Source organism: Cololabis saira, chromosome 10 (assembly GCF_033807715.1).
Source record: "Cololabis saira isolate AMF1-May2022 chromosome 10, fColSai1.1, whole genome shotgun sequence".
NCBI lineage: Eukaryota > Metazoa > Chordata > Actinopteri > Beloniformes > Belonidae > Cololabis > Cololabis saira.
Window position 1 is genome coordinate 3,722,822 of NC_084596.1, and position 17,039 is coordinate 3,739,860.

Sequence of the window (17,039 nt, forward strand, 5' to 3'; positions counted from 1 at the left end):
ACGTTTGTAGCCACGGCTGCTACGTTGGTAGCCACAGCTGCTACGTTTGTAGCCACAGCTGCTACGTTTGTAGCCACTGCTGCTACGTTTGTAGCCACGGCTGCTACGTTTGTAGCCACGGCTGCTACGTTTGTAGCCACGGCTGCTACGTTTGTAGCCACGGCTGCTACGTTGGTAGCCACAGCTGCTACGTTTGTAGCCACGGCTGCTACGTTTGTAGCCACGGCTGCTACGTTTGTAGCCACGGCTGCTACGTTTGTAGCCACAGCTGCTACATTTGTAGCCACGGCTGCTACGTTTGTAGCCACGGCTGCTACGTTTGTAGCCACGGCTGCTACGTTTGTAGCCACGGCTGCTACGTTGGTAGCCACAGCTGCTACGTTTGTAGCCACAGCTGCTACGTTTGTAGCCACTGCTGCTACGTTTGTAGCCACGGCTGCTACGTTTGTAGCCACAGCTGCTACGTTTGTAGCCACGGCTGCTACGTTTGTAGCCACAGCTGCTACGTTTGTAGCCACGGCTGCTACGTTTGTAGCCACAGCTGCTACGTTTGTAGCCACAGCTGCCCTGTAGACTGACAGAAGCGTGGCTGCCATATCGACCAGCCGGCCCCTCCGACCACCAACATTCAAACACACTCACACGGGGCAAGCTGGGTAAGGTGTCTTGCCCAAGGACACTACTAGTTCAAATTCAGTTAATTTCAATATTTTTAGGTGAAAAGTACGAATGAAACGCCCCCCTATCCTAAAACTGTTCACTGTATACCAGTGGTCTTCAACCCTGGTCCCCAGGACCCTGTCCTGCATGTTTTATATACAGTATTTCCCCTCAGAACTCTGATATAAATGACTGTCATTAACAGACTTGTGCAGATCTGGAGGACAAGCTGATGACGACCATTAATTAGAATCAGGTGTGATGATGCAGGAAACATCTAACTTTACATCAACGATATTTGCAAGTTATCAAAAATATTAAAATTAGTATTGTTTGCCGATGACACAAATATTTTTTGTTCTAGGGGGATTTAAAGGGGCTACTGGATGTGATCACTGCAGAAATGTGCAAATTAAAGAGGTGGTTTGACAGAAACAAATTATCATTAAACTTAAGTAAAACTAAAACATCTTATTTGGGAATTATAAAAGGGATACTCAAGTGCAGGTGCAAATTGAAGGTGTGGATATTGAAAGAGTTTATGAAAATAAGTTTCTTGGTGTAATAATAGATGATAAAATAAACTGGAAATCTCACTCAAAACATGCACAAAACAAACTATCAAGAAGCATCTCAGTAATCAATAAAACATATTCTGGACCACAAATCACTCCACATTCTCTAGTGTTCACTGGTTTTACCATATTTAAATTACTGTGCGCAGGTTTGGGGCAATACTTATAAATGTAACTACAATCATTATCAATGCTGCAAAAACGAGCCATAAGGATCATTCATAACGCCGGTTACAAGGATCACACAAATTCACTCTTCTTAAAATCCAAAACATTAAAATTTACTGATCTGGTTCACTTTCAAACAGCACAAACTATGTACAAAGCAAAAAAACAACATGCTTCCTGGAAATATCCAAAAATGGTTCTTTAACAGAGATGGGGATTATAATTTGAGGGGGGGAAACAATTTAAAACATCTTTGTGTCCGCACAACTCTAAAAACATTTACTATTTCCATATGTGGAGGGAAGTTGTGGAACAGTTTGGGTCGGAGCTCAAGCAACGTCCAAGCATGAGCCGGTTCAAACAGCGGTACAAAAAGATGGTTTTCACAGATGCAGGGAGGATGAGGAGCTTTGACCATCACCTGGTGTTGCACACATCATTTACTCACTTGTTTACTCACATTATTTATTTTCTGGTTGTAAATGTGTACATATGTAATGTAAATATGTAATATGATACTGAAATCAACTGAGGATTGTAATTTCTGAGAAGGGAGAAGGGGTAGGATTAATTAAATAAGCACATGCTTCTTTCTACTCCTTTTCGGACATGGTAACATTGTTTTGTTTATTTATCTATATTTTTTGTTGTTTTGACTATTTTGACTTATGTGTCATTTTATGTTTTCCCATGTTCGGAATAAAGCTTTCATTCATTCATTCATTCATTCATTCATTCATTCATTCATTCATTCATTCATTCGTTCATTCATTCATTCATTCATTCATTCGTTCATTCATTCATTCATTCATTCATGTATTGTTCTAGTGGCTTTTCAACTATACTCAGAGACTTTAAATCTCCAACAATGCCGTCCATTATCAGTTTGTCTCCCTGTTACTGGTAAATCCTGCCCCTGAAGGAGCAGCAGGGACTGGGGTCGTTTGGGGCCGTTGGGTCTGCTTGGTCTTTCTGGGAACGTTTTGGATTGTTAAGGACTTGCAGATATTTTCTCACACTGGACGGATGCTTTAACTCCACATGACGTTTCTAATGTGAAGTTGACGAGACAGACGCTCAGACTTGTTTTCTCAGTGCAGGAGGACATGATTTGCACAGAAAGGTTAGATTTCTACCGTCGGACTCTTTGGGAGACGATGTGTAAAATTCCTGCAGATAATGATAAACGGATTTATCATCTGACGTCTCGCTGACGCTGCGTCTGCAACGTCTGCAACGTCTGCTGCGTCTGCAACGTCTCTCTTCACCCGTCAAGGCTGATTTATGGTTCCGCGTTACACCGATGCAGAGCCTACGCCGTAGCTCTGCGTTGGTGTAACACAGAACCATAAATCAGGCATCATTCGTTAGGCTGCAACAGACTCGTCGAGTAGTTTAAATGTGCGCGCCGCCCGCAGGTGAAATGAGAAGGATTATTCTGTAATAATTGGACCTAAACAGGGAAGCTGAAACTCACATAATCTGAACAGTTCAAATTCCAGTTCATGATCTGCAGAATGAACACGTTCACGTTCAAGTTCTTTATTTGTAAATATGTTGCGTTCAGTTCAATGTTCTCACAGAAATGAACGTGTTCAATGAACGCGTTCATTTGAACTCGTTCATGCACAAACTGATAAGAGCCAATAAGAGAGGGGGGGGGGGGGGGATGAGAAAGGGGAGCAACTCGTGGACCACATGGCCTAACGGACAAGGCGTCTGACTTCGGATCAGAAGATTGAGGGTTCAAGTCCCTCTGTGGTTATAGAGCCTTCAGAGAGTTAGATCTGGTCTCCTAACTCACATTCACTCTTTAGAGACACTTTGGTTTAGCTACCCTCTCTGGTTATTACAAAAATAAGGAGAGATTAGAAGTTCTCCAAAAATTTGAACTCTCAAATTTTGTTGACTAACGTTTCTGATTCAATCAAACACATTTATTTCATTTAAAAAAAATAAACCCGAAAAAACCCGAAAATAAACCCGAAAAAACCCGAAAAAAACGAAAATAAACCAGAAAAAACCAGAAAATAAACCCGAAAAAACCCAAAAATAAACCCGAAAAAAACCGAAAAAAACCCAGAAAAAACCCGAAAATAAACCCAAAAAAAACGAAAATAAACCTGAAAAAACCCGAAACACATCCGAAAATGAACTCGAAATAACCCGAAAATAAACCCGAAAAAACCTGAAGATAAACCCGAAAAAACCTGAAAAAACCCGAAAATAAACCCGAAAAAACCCGAAAATAAACCCGAAAAAACCCGAAGATAAACCCGAAAAAACCTGAAAAAACCCGAAAATAAACCCGAAAAAACCCGAAAATAAACCCGAAAAAACCCGAAAATAAACCCGAAAATAAACCTTTTCATTTATTTCAGTTTTAAAGAAAGAATAACTGATGTACTTCCACTTTATGGACACGTTTGTTAAATGTGTGAGTTTAGTCAGAGAAAGTACTTGATGGTACATGTCCTTTCACGATAAACAGAGTTGGGCCACAGTCCTATGTGAACATGGGAAGCTTTAATTTCAACTTTAAGGCCTCACTCTGAGACCAGCCTAGATTTCTACAGCTGGCCCATGATTTTGGAACAAAGGAAACAAAGGAATGACTCCAAAGCTCAGCAGGCTTTGCAGTTTATTGTCCGTAGAGGTGTCAAAAGGGGCAGGATGGAGGTGACGCGCGGACAGTAAGGACAGTGAATTGTTCCTGCTGATGCGAGGGGCGTCCCCGCTGATGGTTAAATAACAGCGGGGGTTCGATTCCCCGACAGGGAGTGAACCTGTTTTGGATATGCATGACTGATACATATGAACAATGGTCAATAAGATAAAAATCACTCTTCCACACACCATAGTTGTGCTTTTCTGGCTGAAAAAGCCAAAAGTCATTGATGAAGTTTGTGAGGCCCCGGTTGTTTTTGGTAAGAGAAATCACCATGGAGACGAGGTAAGTGAGATGTTACAGAGGCCCTGTGGCTTAGTTGGTCAAAGTGCCTGTCTAGTAAACAGGAGATCCTGGTTCAAATCCCAGCAGAACCTCTAAACCAGGGGTCGGCAACCCGTGGCTCTAGCGCCGCCCTAGTGGCTCCTGGAGCTTTTTCAAAAAAATTTCAATTTTTTTTTCCTTTTTTTCCCCTTTTTCTTATTTTTTGCTTCTTTTTTTCTTCCTTTTTTTCTATTTCTTTTCTCTTTTTTTTCCTTTTTTTCATTCTTTTCTTGTTTTTTTTTGCTTTTTTCTTCTTTTTTTCCTTTTTTTCCCTTTTTTCTTCCTTTTTTTCTCTTTCTTTGCCTTTATTTTCTCTTTTTTTCTTTCTTTTCTTGTTTTTTTTCTTTTTTCTTCTTTCTTTCCTTTTTTCCACTTTTTTCTCAACATTTGAACTTTTTTCTCGAGATTGTACTTCAACATTAATCTCAACATTTTGACTTTTTTCTCTAAATTTTGACTTTTTTTCGACATTTCTCCTTTCACCATTTGTCTTCATTCTAATTCTGATACAAGACCTTTCATTTTTTGCGGCTCCAGACATATTTGTTTTTTGTGTTTTTGGTCCAATATGGCTCTTTCAACATTTTGGGTTGCCGACCCCTGATCTAAACTCAAATGTCTTGAGTTGTGTTGTGGCAGTATTTCTCACATGCTTTCTTAATTATAGCATAGTACTTTGTCAAAAGTTAAATAACTAACTAATTCCAGAGATGCTCACATGTCATCGTTAGTATAGTGGACAGAATATCTGCCTGTCACGCAGAAGACCGGGGTAAGATTCCCCGATGGGGAATGTACCTGATTTAGATATGCATGACTGATACATGAACAATGGTCAATAAGACAATTCTTTTTTGTAATAACTTTAATTATAAGATTTTTCAATATTTTTTAAGACAAACAACCCCACATATATCCCACCCTCCCCAGTTCCCACATACAAAGAAGATAATAGCAATAAAACATAATATGTAAACAAGGAAGAAAAAAATTAAATAAAGTACACAAATGATGCAGTTCAACTAGACATCAATGTCTGCTGTCTACACCTGTTTATATAGTGGTCTCTGTAGACCAACAACTAACCAGGAATGAGTCTTATTTACATCCAACTGGTAGTTGTCCTGTTAACGGTTCATTAATACTAATATATCTGCACTTGTTTTACCTTTGACAACACATCTGTGTCTCACTTTTCTCTGTTCTCTCTCACTCTTCTTTCTCTAGCCACCTGGTTTTCAGCAGCTAGGTGTTCTCTCTGAAAGGGGGTTTTGTCCCTTGCCAGTGTTTTTTTGACAGTTGTTTGGGGGTCATGTGATTGGTCTCTGGAAAGCACGTAGATTGTATTGTATTGACTCTATACTATATAAAGAAAAGATGCAAGTACGACGAGGATGGGATTCGAACCCATGCGTGCAGAGCACAATGGATTAGCAGTCCATCGCCTTAACCACTCGGCCACCTCGTCTGTTATGCTAGGCTATTCAATCTGACAGAGTCGCAGAACAGGACTCTATTTCATCACTGTACTTGCAATGGAAATCCACTAGGGTGTTTGGATTGATTTTCACACCATTCACACTTCAATTGATTGCGGTGGAGAGGGGGGGTGCTACGGCCCGGACACTTAGCCAAGGACAATGGACTCTGCCAGTGGTAAGGACCCGGCAAGCGGCGCATAAGGGAGACAATAATTCATTTAAAATGTTTCCTTTTCCCAGTGTGACGGCCTTACTAATTTGTGTGTCTTCACAGCAGTTCCTGTCCTTGTGGCTGAAGAGGGCGGCCGTCCAACCTTATTGGCCACACCTGAGGGTGTGGTCTCACCGTTATAAAAGGCTCAGTTGTCAGCCTGCTCACTCTCTCCCTGATTGAGCAGCTGACAGCCACATGGCCAACATGGTGTAATTTGGGTTTGCTTTGGTTGTTTATTCTGTTTTACACACATCTACACATACACACACTCACTGCATACACTCACAACATGACAACATACTTTACTTTCGTTTGGGAGTATGTTTAGTTAAATAAATCACCTTTTGTACCTTGAATTGTGTGTGGAGACTCTTTTGTTGCAAACTGTGAGCCAGGTTTGTAACACCTGTTTCAGGCCTTGGTAGAAGAATACACAAGTCATGGAGGTGTCAACATGCATCCTCCTTCGATAGCTCAGTTGGTAGAGCGGAGGACTGTAGAACCAGTAAAACAGGTATCCTTAGGTCGCTGGTTCAACTCCGGCTCGAAGGACTGCCATTATTTTTCATCTTCCCAGAGCGGGACTCTATTTCATCCCTGTACTCGGCTATGGCTTTGGCCACTGCCATCTACTTTGGTTGGAACATCTGAGTTGTTACACCACGTGTGTTTCCACATGTTACAATCAAAAAAGGCTAGTGGCGCAATGAGAGAGAGATTCTGTCCACTAAACTAACGATGACATGTGTTAAAGTTTGTTAGAGAAAGTACTCAATGGCACATGTACAAAGGAAATCCTGGATTGCTCCAAATGCTCCAAGATGAGTGATTTTCAACTTCAGAGTGTAGAGTTCACCTTCTGGATTGCAGATGGAGGTTCTGTGGCTTAGTTGGTCAAAGCACCTGTCTAGTAAACAGGAGATCCTGGGTTCAAATCCCAGCAGAGCCTCTAAACTCAAATGTCTTGAGATGCCTGAAAGATCACATATCTCTCACGGCTGGATCTGGCAGTATTTCTCACACGCTTGCTTAATTATAGCAGAGTACTTTGTCAAAAGTACTCCTGCTCTTAGTGAACGTGCACTCTATGATGTTGTTCATGTTGTGTAACTTTGTTGTGGTACATCTACTATAACTATTACGTTTTTACAGAAAAAACAACATAGTTTCATTGGAATAACATAATAGTAAGGCATTTCAAGGCTACAAAACACAGAAGATACAAACGAACATAACTATCTCACTTAAATCATACATGCACACAAAGATACTCTACGAGAGCCTCTAAACTCTAAAGTACTCCTGCTCTTAGTGAACGTGGATGTTCTCTGTTTTGTCATTCTACTGGAGAACTTCTAATCTCTCCTTATTTTTGTAATAACCAGAGAGGGTAGCTGAACCAAAGTGTCCTCTAAAGAGTGAATGTGAGTTAGGAAACCAGATCTAACTATCTGAAGGCTCTGTTACCACAGAGGGTCCACGACGGTCCGGTACAGCGACCGCTGCACCGATCCGTCTGTCAATCTCTGCTCCATCGTTCCCTCACTCGTGAACAACGAGATACTTGAACTCCTCCACCTGAGGCAGGACTTCTCCCCCCACCCGGAGAAGGAACACCACCCTTCACAGGACAACATTCACAAATGCACAGAACAATTCACACGTGCGTAGGACAAGATAAACAAATGTAATAGTGATGCACGTATGTTAGAATAACATATTTTCATATGCACTAAAAATGTCTGTGTGCTCCATCCCAACACTGGCAGCTCAAAGATAATGTTGCTCTGTTGAACTCTCATAACTCAATCACCGTGTGAGAGGAGAAGGTGAAGACTTGATCTAAAGCAATTATTTGGTTTTAAACTTAACATGAGTTACATCCTTACTGTTGTGAGTTTAAAGGCTCTGCTGGGAGTTGAACCAGGATCTCCTGTTTACGAGACAGGCGCTTTGACCACTAAGCCACAGGGCCCTTTTCCATCAACATTTCCACTTTTTTCTTGAAATTGTACTTCAACATTAATCTCTAAATTTTGACTTTTTTATCGAAATTGTACTTCAACATTATTATTATCGACATTTTGACTTTTTTCTCGAGATTTCAACTTTTTTCTCAAAATTGTACGCCCCACGCTCATTACCCCATACCTTGATCCGGATGCTGGAGCGCAAACACTAACACGCTTCAACGTGACTCACAGCAGAACCCGGGTCAAAATGATAGTCACAGAGTGCGTGATCAAAGCTGCCCCGGCTCATGCATTATGTTTGTCTTTCATGGGACCTCTTTTATTCATTCTCTTCCTTCCTCATATCTCATTCGAAGCAAATGCCCTTACCTGACGACAGGGGCGGCACACCTCCGTAAACTCTTCTTCCAACCTCACACTGTGTTCACTGACATAACTGCAGAAACCGAGCACATATCTAAAGCTGGGTACACGTACCCTTTCAAGCTGTGATCGTATAGTGGTGAGTACTCTGTGTTGTGGCCGCAGCAACCCCGGTTCGAATCCGGGTCACAGCACCCCTGTGGCAGCAAGAGTGCTTCTCAAGTTTTTGGAAAAAGAAAGAAAAGGTGCCACGGACACAACAAAATCCACTAGGGTGTTTGGATCAGATTTTCACACCATTCACACTTCAATTGATTGCGGTGGAGAGGGGGGGTGCTACGGCCCGGACACTTAGCCAAGGACAATGGACTCTGCCAGTGGTAAGGACCCGGCAAGCGGCGCATAAGGGAGACAATAATTCAATTAAAATGTTTCCTTTTCCCAGTTTCAGGCCTTGGTAGAAGAATACACAAGTCATGGAGCTATTTAACAGAAATAGGGAAATAATTCTGCCACAGGAACATGAAAACATGATGACCTAAGTAGGTCAGTCTTGGAGTATAGAGGTGAAACATTTCTGATGTTACTGCACTGTGTGTGAGATTGGGATGGTTTCCATGGACACTGCAGAATGTTAAGCAAAATGTTAAAAAAAAGGGCCGCTGTTGCTACATTTGGTAACGTGCACATGTTATCATCGTCATCAGCAAATATATTACATGCATCAGATACATTGTCATAATTACGAATTATTTAATCTAACCCTGGAATGTCATCAGACATGTGATGTCATTGATGATGTCACCATTCTCAGCCAGTAAAATCCATCTCAGTGACCAGAACAGCAGTGGAGGTGATTCCTTTCTGCTCACCTTCAACCTGGACTCTACACTTCAAACAAACTTCATAAATATGACTTCCAACATGGGGCTCAAACCCACGACCCTGAGATTAGGATTAAGATTAACATTCATACATGAATTGTTGTTGGCAGGATTTCAAACTGCGCGGGGAATCCCCAATGGATTTCAAGTCCATCGCCTTAACCACTCGGCCACAACAACCACTCTAAAATGTGTGAATCTGCAGCATCAGATAAACAAATGCAATTCCCTTTATGTAAAGATTGTTCCTCCTTTCTTCAAGGCAGGTGATTGTGCAGACTTGCATAATTCCAGGAACATATCAAAGTTTTCTGTTGCAGCTAAAGTTTGTCTGGTTGGTAAACTTGTAAGGATGGATAAAACAAGATTGAACGTTCATTATGACCCTGATGTGAGTTGAACACATAACCTTCTGATCTGGAGTCAGACGCTCTACCATTGCACCACAGAGCAAGGGAACCGGCCCCCGCCCACACCTCGAAGCTGCGTGAGAGGTTTCGTTCGATCCGTTCATTTTGTGATCGCCATTTCTCTTATTGCACGTGGTGTGACGAGGGCGCAGCCATATTGTTGGCCACGTGCAGCCAAGTTGTTTTGAGACACAGATGATCGGGAACCTGCACGGGGAATCCCCAATGGATTTCGAGTGCGTCGCCTTAACCACTCGGCCACAACAAGCTTTTTAAAGGCAGGTGATTGTGCAGACTTGAATAATTCCAGCTACATATCAACATTTTCTGTTGCAGCTAAAGTTTGTCATGTTGGTGAACTCATGAGGATGGATGAAACAAAACTAAAAGTCCATTATGACCCTGATGTGAGTTGAACACGTAACCTTCTGATCTGGAGTCAGACACGCTACCATTGCGCCACAGAGCATTAGGGTCGTGGGTTCGAGCCCCACGTTGGGCTGAAGTCAAATTTATGAAGTTTGTTTGAAGTGTAGAGTCCAGGTTGAAGGCTACACAGTCACATGTTGTCCTTCAACTGTCTGGGTGGTGTCCAGAGGAGTCCAGACGGAAAACTGGTTTCTCTGAAACACTGATAAAACCTCACATTAAAGACACTTTTCGATTATTATTCTTATTTTCTAGCATCTGAAGCCCGGCTAGCTCAGTCGGTAGAGCATGAGACTCTTAATCTCAGGGTCGTGGGTTCGAGCCCCACGTTGGGCTGAAGTCACATTTATGAAGTTTGTTTGAAGTGTAGAGTCCAGGTTGAAGGCTAGCAGAAAGGAATCACCTCCACTGCTGTTCTGGTCACTGAGATGGATTTTACTCGGTGAGACTGGTGACATCATCAATGACATCACATGTCTGATGACATTCCAGGGTTAGATTAAATAATTCTTAATTATGACAATGTTAGTATAGTGGGCAGTATCTGGGCCTGGGGTTCGATTCCCCAATGGAGAGACCAGCTATTTGGTACAATGGACATACATGACTGATACAAGTGAACAAAGGTCAATAGCATGAAAATGACTCCTCCACACACCAGTTGCCGTTGGCCTGCTAAAAAAGCTTTAATTGATGAAGTTCTTCTAAGATAAAACTGTGGATGTTCTGTTCACTCGTCAGTCCTGATCCAGAGGTCCAGCCTGTTAGACTCAGACCAGAGACCTTTTGCATTTGCGACAAACCAAATAACCACTACACTACAGAAACTGTGCAGCAGGTTATTGATCATGATTCAATTCATTCAATCATTTAGTTTCTATTCCCCCTTAATCTTATACAAAACCATCTAGACAGGTATGTAGAGACATAGATAGTAGGACATTTTGCACTAGCTAGCTATAGGCTAGCTTGAGGAGCATAGCAACCTGATAACCGCCAGGTCTACACAGATTTTGACGTAGCCAAGCTGAACTTGAGATGCGCTCCAATTGTCTTATAATGCCAAGTGGACGAGAGTAGGTGACATGATCACCAGGTAGTTGGCTTCCAACTGCACCAACTCCTAAAAAATGGACACTTCTGAAATAGCCAATTTGTGAGCATCTGCAATTGCGAAAAACTAGAAAATCACAAGTTTAGTCACATGTTGTCCTTCAACTGTCTGGGTGGTGTCCAGAGGAGTCCAGACGGAAAACTGGTTTCTCAGAGGATATCAGAAAAGGCTCTGTGGCGCAATGGTAGCGTGTCTGACTCCAGATCAGAAGGTTATGTGTTCAACTCACATCAGGGTCATAATGTACTTTCAAGTGTGAATGGTGAGAAAATCTGATCCAAACACCCTAGTGGATTTTGTTGTGTCCGTGGCACCTTTTCTTTCTTTTTCCAAAAACTTGAGAAGCACTCTTGCTGCCACAGGGGTGCTGTGACCCGGATTCAAACCGGGGTTGCTGCGGCCACAATGCAGAGTACTCACCACTATACGATCACAGCTTGAAAGGGTACTTGTACCCAGCTTTAGATATGTGCTCGCTTTCTGCAGTTATGTCAGTGAACACAGTGTGAGGTTGGAAGAAGAGTTTACGGAGGTGTGCCGCCCCTGTCGTCAGGTAAGGGCATTTGCTTCGAATGAGATATGAGGAAGGAAGAGAATGAATAAAAGAGCTCCCATGAAAGACAAACATAATGCATGAGCCGGGGAAGATTTGATCATGCAGTCTGTGACTATCATTTTGACCCGGGTTCTGCTGCGAGTTACGTTGAAGCGTGTTTGCGCTCCAGCATCTGAATCGGGGTACGGGGTAATGAGCGTGGGGAGGCACGGATATCCTCTATCCCCCAGGAGATAGCCATCACATTCTCCTGCAATTGCACATATAACACAAAGTTAGGCACATGAATATTCACAAAACTGATCAATATAATATTAGTAATATAACACACTCTGTAGAAATGTGGTGTCAAATTTGATTCCCTACATCCTGCATCATGCACAGAGCCTGGCCATCTCGCCTCCACGTTTGATATTAGTTTTGCAGCATCGCATCATCTGGCAATTGGAAAAATACGTTTTCAAACATCATTAAGAGAGCGCTCAAAAATAAAAGCAGCTTACGGTTCCATTATACCTACTTGGACATTGATGCTGTGGAAACCTTTCCTGTTAACAAAGTCAGCCTCATTTTGGGATGGTGCTGTAATTGGCACAAGATCTCGGATCGCTTGTTTTGTACCGTTTCAGAGCGCAGAGGTTACTCAAATAAATCAGGGATTCTGCTGAAAAACTGTAGCGCTCTCGCAAATTCTGCTGAAATCTCATCGGGGAAAGATAAAATGTCATACCGTGGTCTTATCACCCTCTCACGGTGAATTACACGGACAATTTGGGCTTGTATGTGTAACAAGTTGCAGCAGCTCCTGAACTTGTGCTTAAATACCTGAACATAACTGGGTTATCTGAACAAAACCGGCATAAAACCACCCCCTACCAGGTTATGCCCTAACCCTGTTACCATGGTGACTTACTTAACCTGACCATTTTGGAACAGATTACCATTTACCCTGGGTTAACATACCCAGTTCAGCCACTAAAGCCACTCCTTCTTGGATTAATACCCCCTGGTTGTTTCTGTTTAATCAGGAATTGTGGTCATCAGATAATCACCTGAACAGGGACTTGAACCCTGGACCCTCAGATTAAAAGTCTGATGTTCTTCCAGCTGAGCTACTCAGGTCCTATTCAGAGTGTTTTCTTTCTTCTTTTCTTCATGTCTTTAGATACATGTGATGTCATTGATGATGTCACAATAGATAGGAATAGTGCTCATGCGGTTATAGATAGCAATCATTAAAGTCAGGCAGGGTCACCAGGGCCAGGCAGGAGAAAAATACAAATAATGTTTTGGAGGAGGAAGATTTTTTTTTTCATAATGCACTTCGAGAAAAAAGTCCAAATGTCGAGCAAAAAGTCGAAATGTAGAGATTAATGTTGAAGTATTTCAAAAAAAAGTGGAAATGTTGAGGGAAAAGGGCCCTGTGGCTTAGTGGTCAAAGCGCCTGTCTCGTAAACAGGAGATCCTTGTTCAACTCCCAGCAGAGCCTTTAAACTCACAACAGTAAGGATGTAACTCATGTTAAGTTTAAAACCAAAGAATTGCTTTGGATCAAGTCTTCACCTTCTCCTCTCACACGGTGATTGATTTCTGTGAGTTATGAGAGTTCAACAGAGCAACATTATCTTTGAGCTGTCAGTGTTGAGATGGAGCACAGACATTTTTAGTGCATATGAAAATTCTAACATAAGTGCATCAAAATTACATTTGTGTATCTTGTCCTACGCACGTGTGAATTGTTCTGTGCATTTGTGAATGTTGTCCTGTGAAGGGTGGTGTTCCTTCTCCGGGTGGGGGGAGAAGTCCTGCCTTCTTTCTGATTATCTCTTAAAATTGAGGTTCTAATGGGGGTCTAATGGTGTCCATGTTTCCATTTCCATTTCCCTGTGTTGTCCTTGTGGATACTACAACATCATGTGTGTAAAACCTTGATACCTTTTGTACCTGGTTGTGTGGAAGACTGACAGGTTCCACTGAGATTTGAACTCAGATTACTGGAGTCAAAGTCCAGAGTGCTAACCATTACACCATGGAACCCTGTTCAGCTTTTATTGTGGTTTTATGGTGGTCCTGAAACCAGAACATGAGTGAAATGCAGGGTCTGGTGGTGGTGCTAGTGTACGTTAATGGAGAATGACTGGCTTTGGGTCAGTTGTGGAACTGCAACAAAATTAATTTCTGCATGAGACCCAATGCGAGAAAGAGATGGTCGGCCTTCCTGTCCTGTGCACCAAGAAGAGGACTGGAGTGGTTTTCCAAGTCCAAATAATGTTATTGCAAAGTCATACATGTTTCCGCCCAGTTTCGAACGGGGGACCTTTCGCGTGTGAGGCGAACGTGATAACCACTACACTACAGAAACTTGCATGCTTTGAAAATGGCGGGCATAAAAATAAAATCCTGTAAAAAACTCTGCTACAATTCTTGACAGTAAGATGGATACTGCAGGTTTTCTCCTGGCTGCTCTCAAAGACTCTTGCTGATGTTAACCATTACACCATGGAACCAACTTCTGCTGTTATTGTGGTCTGACATTGTGGTGGTGGCACCTGACAGAGTGCTGTCCATGAGTCCTGTCCATGGTACCGAGAGCGTCTGGGTGTTTAGGGTACCAGGGTCCTGGTCCTCCAGCTCCACGGGCTGGCTCTTTCACTCCGGTGGCCGGTCGGGGGGGAGCTTAACAGCGGGTCCCCAGGTTCGCACGGTGAGCCGGATCTTTGGGTGGCTCCGGGTCTGGACGGTGAGTCAAAGGTTAGTTGCTGAGCAGCGGGGCGGCAGGAACTTAATAACTGTGTACCAATGTCATTGGAAAGTCAGTGTCCATCTCCTTCTAAACTTTTATATCGGTCCGCGATTCTCGGCTCTCCGCGGTCTCAGCGCGACGGGAATGCAGGTGAAGCCCTGCGAGTCTCGGCTCGGTTTGCCGCAAAGCTCTGGTCCAGCTGGTCCGGGGTTCCCCGCACCTCCGGGGACCCCCTCTCGGAACCTCTGCTGCTGGGGTCTGGTGGTGGAGCTAGTCTACGTTAATGGAGAATGACTGGCTTTTGGTCAGTTGTGGAGCTGCAACAACATTAATTTCTGCATGAGACCCAATGCGAGAAAGAGATGGTCTGCCTTCCTGTCCTGTGCACCAAGAAGAGGACTGGAGTGGTTTTCCAAGCCCAAATAATGTTATTGCAAAGTCATACATGTTTCCACCCAGTTTCGAACAGGGGACCTTTCGCGTGTGAGGCGAACGTGATAACCACTACACTCCGGAAACAGACATGCTTTGAAAACGGCGGGCATAAAAATAAAATCCTGTAAAAAACTCTGCTACAATTCTTGACAGTAAGATGGATAGTGCAGGTTTTCTCCTGGCTGCTCTCAAAGACTCATGCTGATGTTAACCATTACACCATGGAACCCACTTCTGCTGTTATTGTGGTCTGACATTGTGGTGGTGGCACCTGACAGAGTGCTGTCCATGAGTGCTGTCCATGGTGCCGAGAGCACCTGGGTGTTTAGGGTACCAGGGCCCTGGTCCTCCAGCTCCACGGGCTGGCTCTTTCACTCCACTGGCCGGTCGGGGGGGAGCTTAACAGCGGGTCCCCGGGTTTGCACGGTGAGCCGGGTCTTTGGGTGGCTCCGGGTCTGGACGGTGAGTCAAAAGTTAGTTGCTGAGCAGCGGGGCGGTGAGCCGGGTTGGTTAGTGGCTTTCTGCGGGCTGGCTCTTTCACTCCGGTGGCCGGTCGGGGTGGAGCTTAACAGCGGTTCCCCGGGTTCGCACGGTGAGCCGGGTCTTTGGGTGGCTCCGGGTCTGGACGGTGAGTCAAAGGTTTGTTGCTGAGCAGCGGGGCGGTGAGCCGGGTTGGTGAGTGGCTTTCAGGGCCGTGCTGTCAGTCTGTGTCCGGGACGAGGCAACGGCGGGCTTAAAAAGCGATTCTCCCAGAGATGCTCTAGATCAGGGGTCACCAATCCTGGTCCTCGAGGGCCGGTGTCCTGCATGTTTTACAGTTTTCTCTGCTTTAACACACCTGATTCAACACACCTGATTCTTTTTTTTTTTTCCAACTTTGTTTATTAGTAACTCGCAGATGGGATGATACAATTTCACAGGTGGTATTTACAGTGGTCTGCGTTTTTTTTTTTTTAAATACAAGACAAGCAAAAACAAATAGACATACAAACAGGGAAGGACGGAATACAAGACAAAGCGTAACAAAATAAGACATGAGACCTGCCTCTCACCTAAAATAAGCTGGGATAGGCTCCAGCAGACCCCCGTGACCCCGCAAGGGATAAAGCGGGTAAGATAATGAATGAATGAATGACATGGGGGGGGTTATTCTGCTCACAGCGTTTCTAATCAGTCCTCAGGTTCTTCATCAATGCTGAGTGAGTGAATGTGGTCAACAAAAGGTTGCCAAGTTTTGTTAAAGGCTTCCAAGGAACCCCGACGGGAGAACCTAATCTTCTCCAGCTTAATGCAGTATAGGATTGCATGTATCCCTCTATTGTGTGTGGGCGGAGCGTATGTGTCCATTTGAGGAGGATGAGCCTTCTAGCGAGTAAAGTTGTGAAGGCTATAACTCGTTTCGCAGTGTTAGGCATCCCAGTGTGTTGTGGTACTCCAAAGAGGGCAGTGAGGGGGTCGGGGTCAATTGTGCTACCCAAAACCCTCCCCAGCGTATCAAACAACCCCAACCAAAATAAAGACAATTTCGGACATGACCAAAACATATGCATGTAATCTGCCGGTGATAATTTACATCTGTTACATGAGTCAGCCCTATCTGGGTAAATCTTTGCTAATCTTGCATTGGTGTAGTGGCTCCTGTGTAGGATTTTGCATTGAAGTAGACAGTGTCTTGCACATATAGAAGATGCGTGTACCAGATCTAACATATGATCCCACTGATCATCAGTGATATCAGTCCCAAAGTCCTGACTCCACACAGTTCGAAGTGAGTCCAGTCTGGTTGGATTAACCGCAAAAATGTTTCTATAAATGATAGAAATCAACCTCTTAGAGTCTGTCTTCAGAGATAGAAACGGGTCTAAACTAGAGTTTGGGGGCTGACTAGGGAATTGCGGGTATTGTTTCTGAACAAAATGTCTAACCTGAAAATAACGAAACCGATGGGAGTTTGGGAGAGTGAATTTAGCAGCCAGATCATGCCAATTTCTCATGCCAATCCCGAAATGTTGGATCTGAGTAAGAAGGGACAAAACAATGAT

At 43.5% G+C, this 17,039-nt stretch overlaps 13 non-coding genes across 13 annotated transcripts; 6 read left to right on the top strand and 7 right to left on the bottom strand.

Annotated features, from left to right (window-relative positions):
- Window positions 1–3,095: 3,095 nt before the first annotated feature.
- trnar-ucg (transfer RNA arginine (anticodon UCG)) lies at window positions 3,096–3,168 on the top strand. Its single transcript has one exon. It is a non-coding gene; the product is annotated as a tRNA-Arg (tRNA).
- Window positions 3,169–5,781: 2,613 nt separating this feature from the next.
- On the bottom strand, window positions 5,782–5,863 carry trnas-gcu (transfer RNA serine (anticodon GCU)). Its single transcript has one exon. It is a non-coding gene; the product is annotated as a tRNA-Ser (tRNA).
- A 690-nt stretch (window positions 5,864–6,553) lies between these two features.
- On the top strand, window positions 6,554–6,642 carry trnay-gua (transfer RNA tyrosine (anticodon GUA)). The gene is given in 2 exon segments: window positions 6,554–6,590; window positions 6,607–6,642. It is a non-coding gene; the product is annotated as a tRNA-Tyr (tRNA).
- Window positions 6,643–6,965: 323 nt separating this feature from the next.
- On the top strand, window positions 6,966–7,039 carry trnat-agu (transfer RNA threonine (anticodon AGU)). The gene has a single exon. It is a non-coding gene; the product is annotated as a tRNA-Thr (tRNA).
- Window positions 7,040–7,993: 954 nt separating this feature from the next.
- On the bottom strand, window positions 7,994–8,065 carry trnat-cgu (transfer RNA threonine (anticodon CGU)). Its single transcript has one exon. It is a non-coding gene; the product is annotated as a tRNA-Thr (tRNA).
- A 483-nt stretch (window positions 8,066–8,548) lies between these two features.
- trnah-gug (transfer RNA histidin (anticodon GUG)) lies at window positions 8,549–8,620 on the top strand. The gene has a single exon. It is a non-coding gene; the product is annotated as a tRNA-His (tRNA).
- A 788-nt stretch (window positions 8,621–9,408) lies between these two features.
- Window positions 9,409–9,490, bottom strand: trnas-uga (transfer RNA serine (anticodon UGA)). The gene has a single exon. It is a non-coding gene; the product is annotated as a tRNA-Ser (tRNA).
- A 627-nt stretch (window positions 9,491–10,117) lies between these two features.
- trnaw-cca (transfer RNA tryptophan (anticodon CCA)) lies at window positions 10,118–10,189 on the bottom strand. Its single transcript has one exon. It is a non-coding gene; the product is annotated as a tRNA-Trp (tRNA).
- Window positions 10,190–10,412: 223 nt separating this feature from the next.
- Window positions 10,413–10,485, top strand: trnak-cuu (transfer RNA lysine (anticodon CUU)). The gene has a single exon. It is a non-coding gene; the product is annotated as a tRNA-Lys (tRNA).
- Window positions 10,486–11,430: 945 nt separating this feature from the next.
- On the top strand, window positions 11,431–11,502 carry trnaw-cca (transfer RNA tryptophan (anticodon CCA)). The gene has a single exon. It is a non-coding gene; the product is annotated as a tRNA-Trp (tRNA).
- Window positions 11,503–12,868: 1,366 nt separating this feature from the next.
- Window positions 12,869–12,941, bottom strand: trnak-uuu (transfer RNA lysine (anticodon UUU)). The gene has a single exon. It is a non-coding gene; the product is annotated as a tRNA-Lys (tRNA).
- Window positions 12,942–13,784: 843 nt separating this feature from the next.
- Window positions 13,785–13,856, bottom strand: trnaq-uug (transfer RNA glutamine (anticodon UUG)). The gene has a single exon. It is a non-coding gene; the product is annotated as a tRNA-Gln (tRNA).
- Window positions 13,857–14,108: 252 nt separating this feature from the next.
- On the bottom strand, window positions 14,109–14,181 carry trnav-cac (transfer RNA valine (anticodon CAC)). The gene has a single exon. It is a non-coding gene; the product is annotated as a tRNA-Val (tRNA).
- Window positions 14,182–17,039: the final 2,858 nt, after the last annotated feature.